Source organism: Bactrocera oleae, chromosome 4, assembly GCF_042242935.1.
Source record: "Bactrocera oleae isolate idBacOlea1 chromosome 4, idBacOlea1, whole genome shotgun sequence".
Lineage (NCBI taxonomy): Eukaryota > Metazoa > Arthropoda > Insecta > Diptera > Tephritidae > Bactrocera > Bactrocera oleae.
The window spans coordinates 27,641,625-27,654,161 of record NC_091538.1 but is presented as its reverse complement, the minus strand read 5'-3'; the positions used below and the strand labels follow the sequence as shown (position 1 = coordinate 27,654,161).

Below are 12,537 nucleotides of genomic sequence, written 5' to 3'. Positions count from 1 at the left end.
TACTATGAAGTAAGAATAATTACACAAGAAGACGGTAAATAATTAGCAAAGAAATGGCAAAATTCAAAAAAGAATATATTAATATGAAAAATTGTAAAAAAGAAATGATAAACACCCATTGCAAAATGAATATATTACAAATACTTGCCTATCAAATATTTTGTCCAGAAAAAAAGGTAAATGTAAAAAATTAAAAGAAAACAAGTAAGGAAGCGCTAAGTTCGGATGTACCCGAACATTTTATACTCTCGCAAAATCAAATGGTATACTCGTTTTAGATTTCTTTGTGGATCGTGCCGCCTTGTTCTATGTTGACCGATATTGGAGGACCTAGGAGCTTGAACAGTTTGATGCGTTGATGTAGTTCGATTTCGCCTATTTTCACACTATAACATAGAAATATGAAAAGAATGTTATGTACCGAATTTGGTTGAAATCCTGGATCCCAAGATATGGGTTTTCACCTAAAAGTTGGGGGTGCCACGCCCACTGACTAATTTTGAACGCGGTTTCTCTAAAGTCATCTCATACCATACTAGAGATAAAATTTAATATCTCTGACTTGTTTAATGCTTGGTTTATCGCGCTTTTAGTATTTTTTAACAGCACCGATATATGGGGAGTGGGGGCGGGGGTTTCACCCATTTTCATACTGTAGGTAGAGGTGCTAAAAACATTTGCTTATAGTGAATTTTGTTACTATAGCTTTAGCAGTTTAGGAGATATGCACATTAAACTTATTAGGGGCGGGACCACTCCCACTTTAAACAAAAAATTTAACTACAGACGCCACTCCTTAATGTGATCCTGTGTACCAAATAACAGTCTTGTGTCTTATTGCGGAGCTTAGTTATGGCAATTTATTTGTTTTTGATTAATGGCGTTTTGTAGGCGTGGCAGTGGTCCGATTACGCCAATCTGCAATACCAACCGTCTTACGGTACCAAGAAATACGTGTACGAAGTCTCATAAAGATATCTCATTTTTTACTCAAGTTGCAGCTAGCACGGACAGACAGACCGGATTTCAACTCGTCTCTTCATCCTGATCATTTATATATACATAACTCTGTATCTAACTCGATTAGTTTTAGGTGATACAAACAACCGTTAGGTGAAAAAAACTATTACACTCTGTAGCAACAAGTTGCGAAAGTAAAAAATAAATAAATAGATGTAATTAAAAAAGGAGCAATATTAGTCTCTGGAAATAACACAGTTGATGGCTATGCCATAAATGGAGTTTACCTTGTTACTTTTGAGAATTATACAAATATGAACGATGTTATATATGAAAATGTCGATTGTAAAATTTGGAGATATTTAAAGAACAATCGTATTAATAATTTGGAATTATAGAATATATTGAAACAAAAAATAAAGAAATGAAACTTGCAAACATAAATATTTTAGCTTACCGAATGAAAGTTTTTAAACATCATTCATATTATAGTACATACTTGTAATTTTGTTAATAATTTTCATAATTTATAGGATTGTAAAATTTAAAAAATCTTATAAAACTTCTAAAATAAAGAGAAATTCTCAAAAAATTGCGCTATTTTGGATAAAATAAAACAGGGGTGTTGTGGCATTCGAATCCAACAGATTTGCGTTGTTGTCAGAATTAAAAACCAATTCTGATTTTCAATGTTGTCACAGAATCTGATTGGATTTTCGTCTTTTCGAACATATATTGTGAGAAAACTTGCAAATTAATAAATTTTGAGGTGTTTGATAAATTTGAAATACCAAATAGAGTCTACTAAAGTTTACAATGAGTTCCACTTTTTTAGATTTTACTTTATTGGATGAAAAAAACAACGAAAAAATTTAAAGGAACATTTTAAAAGATCAAAGTAATCCTCTTGATGCACTAGGGGAGCCGTATGTGAAATTTGGCTTGCGTTTACTTGTATGTTTGTATACATGTTTACTTTACAGATTTATATCACATTATCGACTGAATAAAGACGCATTTGGGTGTTAAATTACGTTTTGTAAATCCTCTCAAAATATCTGGATTTTGTCCCATAAACTCAATAATTATGACATTTTGTGTTTATTAATATGTTTTTCTCTATAGAAATAACGATTCATTACATCGTAATAATAATACAAATAATTTTCTTAACTTACATTTCAAAAATGTCAGCGAATATCCTATTGCTTTGTTTCTGATAACAAAACCGATAAAATTGGTTTAAGTGACTCCCAAATCCGATAAAATTTATGTTTCGAACGCCAAACCAATAATATCTAAATTCATGACACCTACTACATTTTCTTATCGGTGTCAATTCTGATTCCGACTACTATCAGAGCTTCATCTTAGAGAGGAGGGGAGTTAACGGCAGCCTCCGCACAGTAGATTTACGCTAATTATAAACAAAACTGTATATTTGCACTTAGCAATAATACAGCTTCTTAATAAGCATTTTTGCTTATTTAAGTAATCAATATTCTTTTTCATTAAGCTAAGACCACCCACAAAATGTAAAAAATAAAACCAATTACTGAATAAGCGAATATTGTAACTGACATTTATTGTAAAAATTAAGCAAATAAGAAAATTGTATAAATAAGAGTAAATTGAAAGAAAGAGATCAGTTATCCATCAGGATCACTCAAACTATCATATTTGATTTCTTCCTCGCGTCCGCGGAGCTTATATATTTGTTTCATACTTCCTAGTCGAAGGAAGTTAATTTGCATAACTGAGCCTTAAGGCCCTGGCCCAATTCTGGCTGGCTTTACCTGCTTTGTTCTCACAGACTGTCAAACCCGAATAGAACTATACTAGAACATTTCGATCCAAGTACTCGATCCAAAACCGACAACATTATAACGTAAATAATAATGTACAGAATAGAAGAATAAATACTACAGCTAAACGACCATATGCCAGCGTACAACTAAGTAATCAACCACCAAATAAAACACAAAGGATAAATAATATTAAAGAGGATAACTTTTTAGATCAAAACTAACTCCGCCATATATTTTCTTACATGACAGGGTTAATGCCAAAACTTTAAAATACTAGTAGATACGGGAGCAACAAGTTGCTATATAAGATTTGGAATTTATGAGAATAAAAACGAATTAACTATATATAAAAGAGAAAAACCAATTAATGGATTTTCGATAATACGTTATTATCATTTCATTACTCTATTTGGTATATGGCAAATTTTTTACGAAATCGAAAATTTAAAAGCAGACTTTTTAATTGGATACAAATTTCTGAAAGAAATTAATGCAGTGATCATCTTGAAAGAAAAAAAGTTAATAATAAAAAATGAAAAGGAAGAAGACCTATTTAGTTAAGGAGATGAATCTGAGCAACATGAGAGTAAAAGAAATTTAAAAGATGAAAACATTAAAGGAAATATAATTACTTTGGGAGCAGAGACTCCTAAAGCGCCAGCTGAAGATTTATACCAGCACAATGAATATATTAAAAATAAAAAATATAATGTGGAACAAAAAAGTTCTACAACGCCAGCCGATGGTAATACTGGCAACAAAAGAATAATATTTACTATGAAACAAAAAAGTTCGACGTCTACAGAACTTGCTTTTGGAAAAATCGTAAACATTGACGGTCATTTTACTGTTATTTGACTGTCAGTACTGACACAATAAATGTGAGTGTATTGGTGAACCCATCAGCAGTTTCTTGTAGGGTAGTTTCGTTTTCAATTAGTGCATATAGGTACATATAGGTACATAAGTATGTAAGTTATATAAATTTAACAGTTCATAAAAGGAGAATAACCCAAGTGCATACTTTACTCTGTTGCTCCTTCGTATATAATGTAGTTATTAACAAAAGAGAAATATAAAAAAATGGGAACTCAGCATTGAAAGAGGTTGCTTACATATAAAGCTTAGTACATGTTAAATGGGACTAGCTAATGTGCACAACGAAAACATAGCGGTAGCATAAGTGTACAAAGCAAGCGCAAGCAAGCAATAAATATGTAAGTATGTACACAATGCAAATACAATTATTAACTGCATTGAGGTGAATGACTTCTAATGCTTGCCCTTGAATATTAGGCAAATAAGTAGAGAACAATAAATAGCAAAAATATATAGAACATATGACCGTATAATGTAGTGGCTCTCAATCGGTGACCCAACACCGGCAACAGAAAAATAAAATTTATTGATGAATAAAAAATGGAACAACGCCAGTTGATGTACTTACCGACAATAGAGAAAATTATCTAAACAAAATTACTTTGGAGAATAAATTCTCTGGATAGCAGGAACACCAGATCATGACGATTTAGTGTTAATAAATATTAAGTTAAACGAATTAATTGAAAATTACAAAAAACAATACAAAACAAACTCTGAAATTTTTAAAATGATCAGTCAATTAAAAGTGTAAACGAGAATTCACATGTTAAACTTTTAACTTCAATGAAAAGGAAAGATCCATTTATCAATAGATATGGCAAAAATAGGAATTTTAAATCCTGCAATTTTACATTTAGATGAGATAAAAAATTTAATACAAAATGAACACGGACGATTGACTATAACTGATTTAATGGACATTTCTAACTTTAAGATATTAAAAAATAAAGATATAATTGTTATATATATTAAGTATCCAAAAATTATAAATGATTGCAAATACTATGAAGTAAGAATAATTACACAAGAAGACGGTAAATAATTAGCAAAGAAATTGCAAAATTCAAAAAAGAATATATTAATATGAAAAATTGTAAAAAAGAAATGATAAACACCCATTGCAAAATGAATATATTACAAATACTTGCCTATCAAATATTTTGTCCAGAAAAAAAGGTAAATGTAAAAAATTAAAAGAAAACAAGTAAGGAAGCGCTAAGTTCGGATGTACCCGAACATTTTATACTCTCGCAAAATCAAATGGTATACTCGTTTTAGATTTCTTTGTGGATCGTGCCGCCTTGTTCTATGTTGACCGATATTTTCGGTAAAAAATCAACTATAGGCACTGGAGTCCACATATTCAGTACCTAGGAGCTTGAACAGTTTGATGCGTTGATGTAGTTCGATTTCGCCTATTTTCACACTATAACATAGAAATATGAAAAGAATGTTATGTACCGAATTTGGTTGAAATCCTGGATCCCAAGATATGGGTTTTCACCTAAAAGTTGGGGGTGCCACGCCCACTGACTAATTTTGAACGCGGTTTCTCTAAAGTCATCTCATACCATACTAGAGATAAAATTTAATATCTCTGACTTGTTTAATGCTTGGTTTATCGCGCTTTTAGTATTTTTTAACAGCACCGATATATGGGGAGTGGGGGCGGGGGTTTCATCCATTTTCATACTGTAGGTAGAGGTGCTAAAAACATTTGCTTATAGTGAATTTTGTTACTATAGCTTTAGCAGTTTAGGAGATATGCACATTAAACTTATTAGGGGCGGGACCACGCCCACTTTAAACAAAAAATTTAACTACAGACGCCACTCCTTAATGTGATCCTGTGTACCAAATAACAGTCTTGTGTCTTATTGCGGAGCTTAGTTATGGCAATTTATTTGTTTTTGATTAATGGCGTTTTGTAGGCGTGGCAGTGGTCCGATTACGCCAATCTGCAATACCAACCGTCTTACGGTACCAAGAAATACGTGTACTAAGTCTCATAAAGATATCTCATTTTTTACTCAAGTTACAGCTAGCACGGACAGACAGACCGGATTTCAACTCGTCTCTTCATCCTGATCATTTATATATACATAACTCTGTATCTAACTCGATTAGTTTTAGGTGATACAAACAACCGTTAGGTGAAAAAAACTATTACACTCTGTAGCAACAAGTTGCGAAAGTAAAAAATAAATAAATAGATGTAATTAAAAAAGGAGCAATATTAGTCTCTGGAAATATTACAGTTGATGGCTATACCATAAATGGAGTTTACCTTGTTACTTTTGAGAATTATACAAATATGAACGATGTTATATATGAAAATGTCGATTGTAAAATTTGGAGATATTTAAAGAACAATCGTATTAATAATTTGGAATTATAGAATATATTGAAACAAAAAATAAAGAAATGAAACTTGCAAACATAAATATTTTAGCTTACCGAATGAAAGTTTTTAAACATCATTCATATTATAGTACATACTTGTAATTTTGTTAATAATTTTCATAATTTATAGGATTGTAAAATTTAAAAAATCTTATAAAACTTCTAAAATAAAGAGAAATTCTCAAAAAATTGCGCTATTTTGGATAAAATAAAACAGGGGTGTTGTGGCATTCGAATCCGACAGATTTGCGTTGTTGTCAGAATTAAAAACCAATTCTGATTTTCAATGTTGTCACAGAATCTGATTGGATTTTCGTCTTTTCGAACATATGCAAAACCAATATAAATGGTAAATAGAACATAGATCTATTTGAAATTTCAAGCGCTTGAAGCAAAGCTATATTTGGTCTCTCTTCGTATGGACGAAATGTACCAATCTATGTACTTTTTTTTGGTACTACATTTGCACACAATATTTCATCACATATGTTTATTGCTAGTATGTTAAGAATAGTAAAAATGTATGATGGATATTTAAAATATTTGATATGTATATATGCAGAAAATTGACAAATTGTGAATAATAACTTAACATTTTATATTAAACTATTACATATGTTTTGTTTGATCCATTAAATATTAAGTGAGAAGTAACCGTGTTTCTTTCGTTTCTTTTCTTCAACTTCAACATCAGCTGATTGTTTGACAGCGTTCAAAGCGCTGACTTGGTCATAAAAGCAAAGTCAAGTGAAAGAAAGCACGTGGGGCCAGCCACCATTCGGCCAGGGTTAAACGTTAAGCGGACAGAACTTCCGAGTATTTGTAACAATATTGTGGTTTAAATAGATAGTTATATTAACTGCACACCCGTGCGTTTTATTGGAAGAGCGATCCTACAAATTTGGTGTTAGAAGTGTGATGATAGGCCCGCGGAAAAAAACTTTCAATTACATATTACGATAATTGACCCTTAAAATTATAATAAACTATATTTTTAGTGCGATGAGTGTGTAAAGCTAACAAATTAATTTAAGACATTTCCGGCAAATTGCTTAACATATACTTGAATAAAAATGTAAAAACGTGCGTGAAAACCTGTACTTTTGCTTAAATACGGGTTTTCTATAGGGATGATATGATTTAAGTGTCGTTTCGGCCATTTTTATTTTCAGTATGTTTATAATTTCATGGAAAGATATATATATTTATGGTCGTAATAATCGTCCACCTGTCTTTGCTATTCTTCGAATTTTGAAGATACTGGTGCAACGAATTATGGTACAATATATTGATCGAACTCAAGGAAGAGTTTCAACGTACACGGTTTATCGAGAAATCAGTTACAATTGGTGTCAGAATGTCAAATAAATTCTCAAGGAGATATTTTAATTGAAAATGGCTAAGTTTCTGATCTCATCTGTTGATTCCACAATTAAAAAAGGATCTGGAAAAACTTGGTTTGGCAACAAATGGAATAAATTCCGAGTTACAATCACGGTCCATGTAAGCAAAAAACATTAATGTGGACGAAATGTGTTTCAACTGAAATTAGAGGAACAGGCTACGAAGATAGAATAGGTTCTATGCTCGTCACAGGTAATGAACATACACATGATTGCTGCTGCAATGTCGCAGATGTCAACGTAAATATCGACGCAGCTGACCTCTCAAACAACACAAATGTTGACGCTGCTAGATGCGCGGTTGCCAGCGCAGTTCTCAGCGCGAGATGCACGTATATCAGAACAGATGTCCGCACAGTTGAAAGAGCAGGATGCACGAATATCGCAGGTGACCTCACAAATAGCAGAACTGTCTTAACAGATTTCGGAAGAGCCGGATAAAATTAAAACTAAAGTTGATGAACTGAAAGGTCGTCTCCGCGAGCTACAATTATATCGGCCAATTATGTCAACAGCCTCTGCCAAGGTAAAGCGCTGTTCCATTCCATGTTTTTAAACTTCAAATCGAAAACACGGCATCTTCAAATAATTGGAACGCTGAAGATAAAGTAGCTGCATTGTTATTTGCATTACAAGTATCTGCAGCGTATATATAATATTACAAACCATTCCAAATATCAAATCGAGTAGTTAGAAAACGTTGATAGGTGCATTAGATAGTGAGCACAGAAAGCAGATCTTCTAAATTAAGTTGCAAAATCGCCGCAAGAAAGCTAATGAGTCTCTGCAGAAAGTTTTCTATAGAGATTGAAAGGTTCGCTCACTTAGCTTGTGCACATCAATCCGTGGAGCTCATCGAGAACACGAAAATTCGATGCATCGTTAATGGAATAGGAGACGACACGCTTTGCTTCGTTGACATGTTCAAATTGACGTTTGCGGAAACCGTTTCCTATACTCACAGGAAACTGTATTTCTACTTATTAATCAAACATTTAGAGCTCATAAAGTAATAGCGCCGAAATGGGAACGGGCTGGTTCCCGGAAGCAAATGACCTGTAATCTCTATTCATTTTAGCACAAAATTAAAAGTAGAAGATTTCTTCATCTTAACCCAAAATCATTTGCTTGGTTAAAAATGACATCAGCTAAAAATTTAACATTTTGTTTAGTTATCTTAACATATGTATGTAACCGTCTGCAAGACGGAGGTTTCAACATGTTATAGATAAAACACGAAAGCTCAATCAAACTCAAACAAATCAACAAATCATCAAACTGCTGATTATTATGACGACTGGGATGATGACTTGGGTGATGACAGTGAAACTTTTTCGGAAATAGGGGCCTATTGGTCGTACCACCGTTGCCAGATAAACAAATTTCTTAACGTTATGAAGAACAATTTGTGGAGCATTGGTGGGTTCAATTGCAAGAATTTGTAGTCATCCGGTACTGCCAAAATTCAAAATTTGACATCATTTCTTGCCCTGCAAGGGGACAAAGTGTGAAATTCAGGCAAAAGGAAAGCCGAACGTGACACATATGTGGGAGTGTCTTATTGTTGGGAAGACATTGTTGTAAAGAACTACAACGTATTGGTGATGTCATGTCGGACCCGGCAAATATAGACGAGCGTCGTGCACCCTTAACAACAACACCGCTATAGAAAAGTGTTGGGCGCGGCGGTGGTACTTTCATTGATATTGGACAACTCTTTGGTGACCAGCCTAAATTGGATGAGATACCATTCTCAGACCGATATGCAAAAGAAATGAAGGAACCTTCTGTCTAGCTTGGAGATACACCAAAAGTCAATATTTCAGTATCTTCTGACTGGTATTAGAGTAATTAATCAAATTTCTAATTCACTTATCAATGTCGTTCATTACTTAAAAATACATGTACACATACGTTCATATATGTATATTTTTATATGTATACTTATACTTAATGGCTTAATTTTCAATGTATTTTTTTATTTCAGAGGCGTCCTCAACAGTTTTTCTGATCTTTTCTCAACACACAAGGCTGCAATGCAAAAAACCAAACGAATGCGAAAGCTTAACTTCTGAGCAAAGATGTGCAATGTCCAAATATTGTTTTAATGACTGAAATGTCACATTTAGTGACCTGCAAGTGGCACATACCGTTGCTGTGGCAACAGCACTGATGATGCGGAAGGCATTTTTCACCCCCTCACCCGCAAAAAAAAAAAACAAAAAAAATGCTTATAGATTTATAATTGTAGTATAAGTTATTGTTAATAAGATTATACCGTTATATGTACTTTACTTGCTTAAGTATAAATTTTAAGTGTTAATATCTATATTTAAACTTTTAATAGAGTCATTATTTATATTTAAACTATATATGTATCTATATATAATATAAATTAATAATACACATATAAGGTATCAATTAATTTTATTATTTAGTTTAAGTAAATAAATCAAAATAATTGAATAAATAGTATTTTAGTTAAATAATTGGAATTGGTTATGGTCTCTGTCTCTGAACATAAATAACAAATAGCTTAGCGTCTAATACGAATGCCAGAACAAATCAGAATCGACGATAAACTGCTAGATCCAACTAGATAGCAAAATTCATAGTTGCCAGAATATTCGAGTATCGTTGTTTTGTTAACAACCAACTACATAAGGTCTGCCGGATTGTGCAGCAAACACAGTTCTAATTAGAGTTTTGCCGTATAAAGAGCAATTGAGCTATAAGCAATAAGTTGTAAACTCGTTACAATTGGGGTGAAAAGTGGGGTTCTCAAATTAATTTCCAAAGAGAGAATTGTTTTAAAATGGCAAAGTTTAACGACTTGAATATTCCACAACTGAAAACAGGAGCTGGATCAACGTGGTTTGGCGACAAATGGATTAAAAACTGAATTACAATCGCGGTTAAGAGAGGCCATGGAGGCGGAAAACATTAATGTTGAGGAATATGTCTTTCACATGGAATTAGAAGAAGAGACAACAAAGATAGAAGAAAAGGAAGAGGCTCGATGCTCGTCAAAGATTGTGGACATAAACACGATTTTTGCTGCAATATCGCAGATGGGGAAAGAAATGTCGACACAATTTAAAGAGCAGGAGACACGTATGTCTCAAATGGAAACGCGATTGTTAACGCATTTGGAATAGCAGTTCGCAGCGCAAGATGCACGTATATCAGCACAGGTGTCCTCACAGTTGAAAGAGCAGGATGCACGGATATAGCAGGTGACCTCCCAAATAGCAGAAGCGTCCTCACAGATTTCGGAAGAGCGGAATAAAATTAAAACTGAAGTGGATAAATAGAGAGATTGTCTCCGTGAGCTACAATTAAATCGCCCAATTATGTCGTTAGCTTCTGCCAAGGTAAAACCTCCATCCTTTGATGGCACTGTTCCGTTCCACGTTTTTAAGCTTCAATTCGAAAAGACGGCATATTCAAATAATTGGAATACTGAAGTGAAAGTAGCTGCATTGTTCGTTGCATTAAAAGGATCTGCAGCGGAGATATTACAGACCATTCCAAACTGTGAGGCGAGTAGTTATGAAACGTTGATGGGTACATTAGAAATACGGTATGGTAGTGAGCACAGGAAGCAGATCTTTCAAATGGAGTTGCAAAATCGCCTTCAGAAAGCCAATGGGTCGTTGCAAGAGGTTGATACAGAGATAGAGAGGTTAGCTTACTTAGCTTATGCACATAAATCCATGGAATACATCGAGGACACTAAAATTCAGACTTTCGTCAATGGAATGCGAGATAACACTACACGCTTCGCTGCATTAGCATGTCCAAAATTGACGTTTGCAGAAACCGTTTCGTATGCTCTGATACAGGAAACTGCATCTCTGCTTTGCAATCAAACATTTAAAGCTCACAAAGTAGAAATAGAGGAACACACTTGGGTGAACAAATTACTTGAAAAAATTGACAACATGCAGAAAGCACTGGAAAAATCTACGGAAGCGCATAAGCAAAATGATGATGTGCTTAAATGCTTCAACTGCGGAAAAAGTGACCATATTACACGCAACTGTAACCAGCCCAATAATCCAGTTGGACGTAAACGCAAAGCTGAGGAAGATCAAGCAAATGTCAAATCAAAAAAATCGTTAAAACTAAAGCGAGCCAGCCGAAAATGGCACGGGCTGGCTCCCGCAAGCAAATGCTCTGTAATCTCCATTTCACAAATAAGCAGAAATACGGGTAACGTTACCGTTAGTGGATGCGTAGACGTAAAAAGCGCATACTGACTGTGGATACGGGCGTATCACATTCCATAATTCGATCTAATCTGGTTGAGAAAGAAGTGAGAACGTTAGCTGGGGTTGCGTACTGCAACTGGAGAAGATACTCTAGTTCTCGGAAAGGTAACGTGCGAGATCGTAATTGGAAAGGCAGCCATGTTACACAATTTTATAGTGGCAGATATCGTTGACGAAGTCATAATTGGAGTAGACTTTCTAGCGAATCAAGGAATCAAAATTGACATGAAAAACAGGATTATGTCCTATAGAAATATGGAAGTACCACTTATGTTCGGTAACAATAATAAGTACAACGTTAGACGAGTGATAACAACAGAAAGCCAGCAGATTCCATTAACATTAGACTGGGATCCATAGAAGCTACGGAAATGTCAGCAATAGGATCCAGATTTGAAAAGTGTAATACACGGATTAGAGATGAATAAACGTCCAACGAGAGAAGAAATAGCTGCAGAAAGCCCAGTCGCAAAGGCATATTGGGCACAATGGAATAATTTGAAGTTAATGTCTGGCTGCTTGCATCGCGTATGGGAAAGCGGAGATGGGCAAAGTTCACGAGCTCTGATGATTGTTCCAAAAGTAAGAATTCCTGAAGTTCTCAACGAGGTGCACAACGGTCCAAGTGGAGCACACATGGGTATCACTAAAACCATGGAGAAATTAAAACAAAGATTTTATTGGGGTGGTTGTCGTCAATCAGCTGCTAAGGGACCGCGGTCCAGGAGTCATGGTCAGATGAAGCAGTGCAATTCAGGTGCGCTGTTTGAGCGAGTAGCCATGGATGTAGCTGGTCCATATCCTATC

At 34.2% G+C, this 12,537-nt stretch overlaps 1 long non-coding RNA gene and 1 pseudogene across 1 annotated transcript in view; both read left to right on the top strand.

Annotated features, from left to right (window-relative positions):
- LOC138857216 (uncharacterized) overlaps positions 1–9,793 on the top strand; it is a 112,287-nt gene extending 102,494 nt beyond the window's left edge. The window contains exon 2 of the long non-coding RNA XR_011396262.1: positions 9,444–9,793. This is a non-coding gene — a long non-coding RNA (uncharacterized lncRNA). The remainder of the gene's footprint in view (positions 1–9,443) is intronic.
- A 478-nt stretch (positions 9,794–10,271) lies between these two features.
- Positions 10,272–11,574, top strand: LOC138857207 (putative leucine-rich repeat-containing protein DDB_G0290503; annotated as a pseudogene).
- Positions 11,575–12,537: the final 963 nt, after the last annotated feature.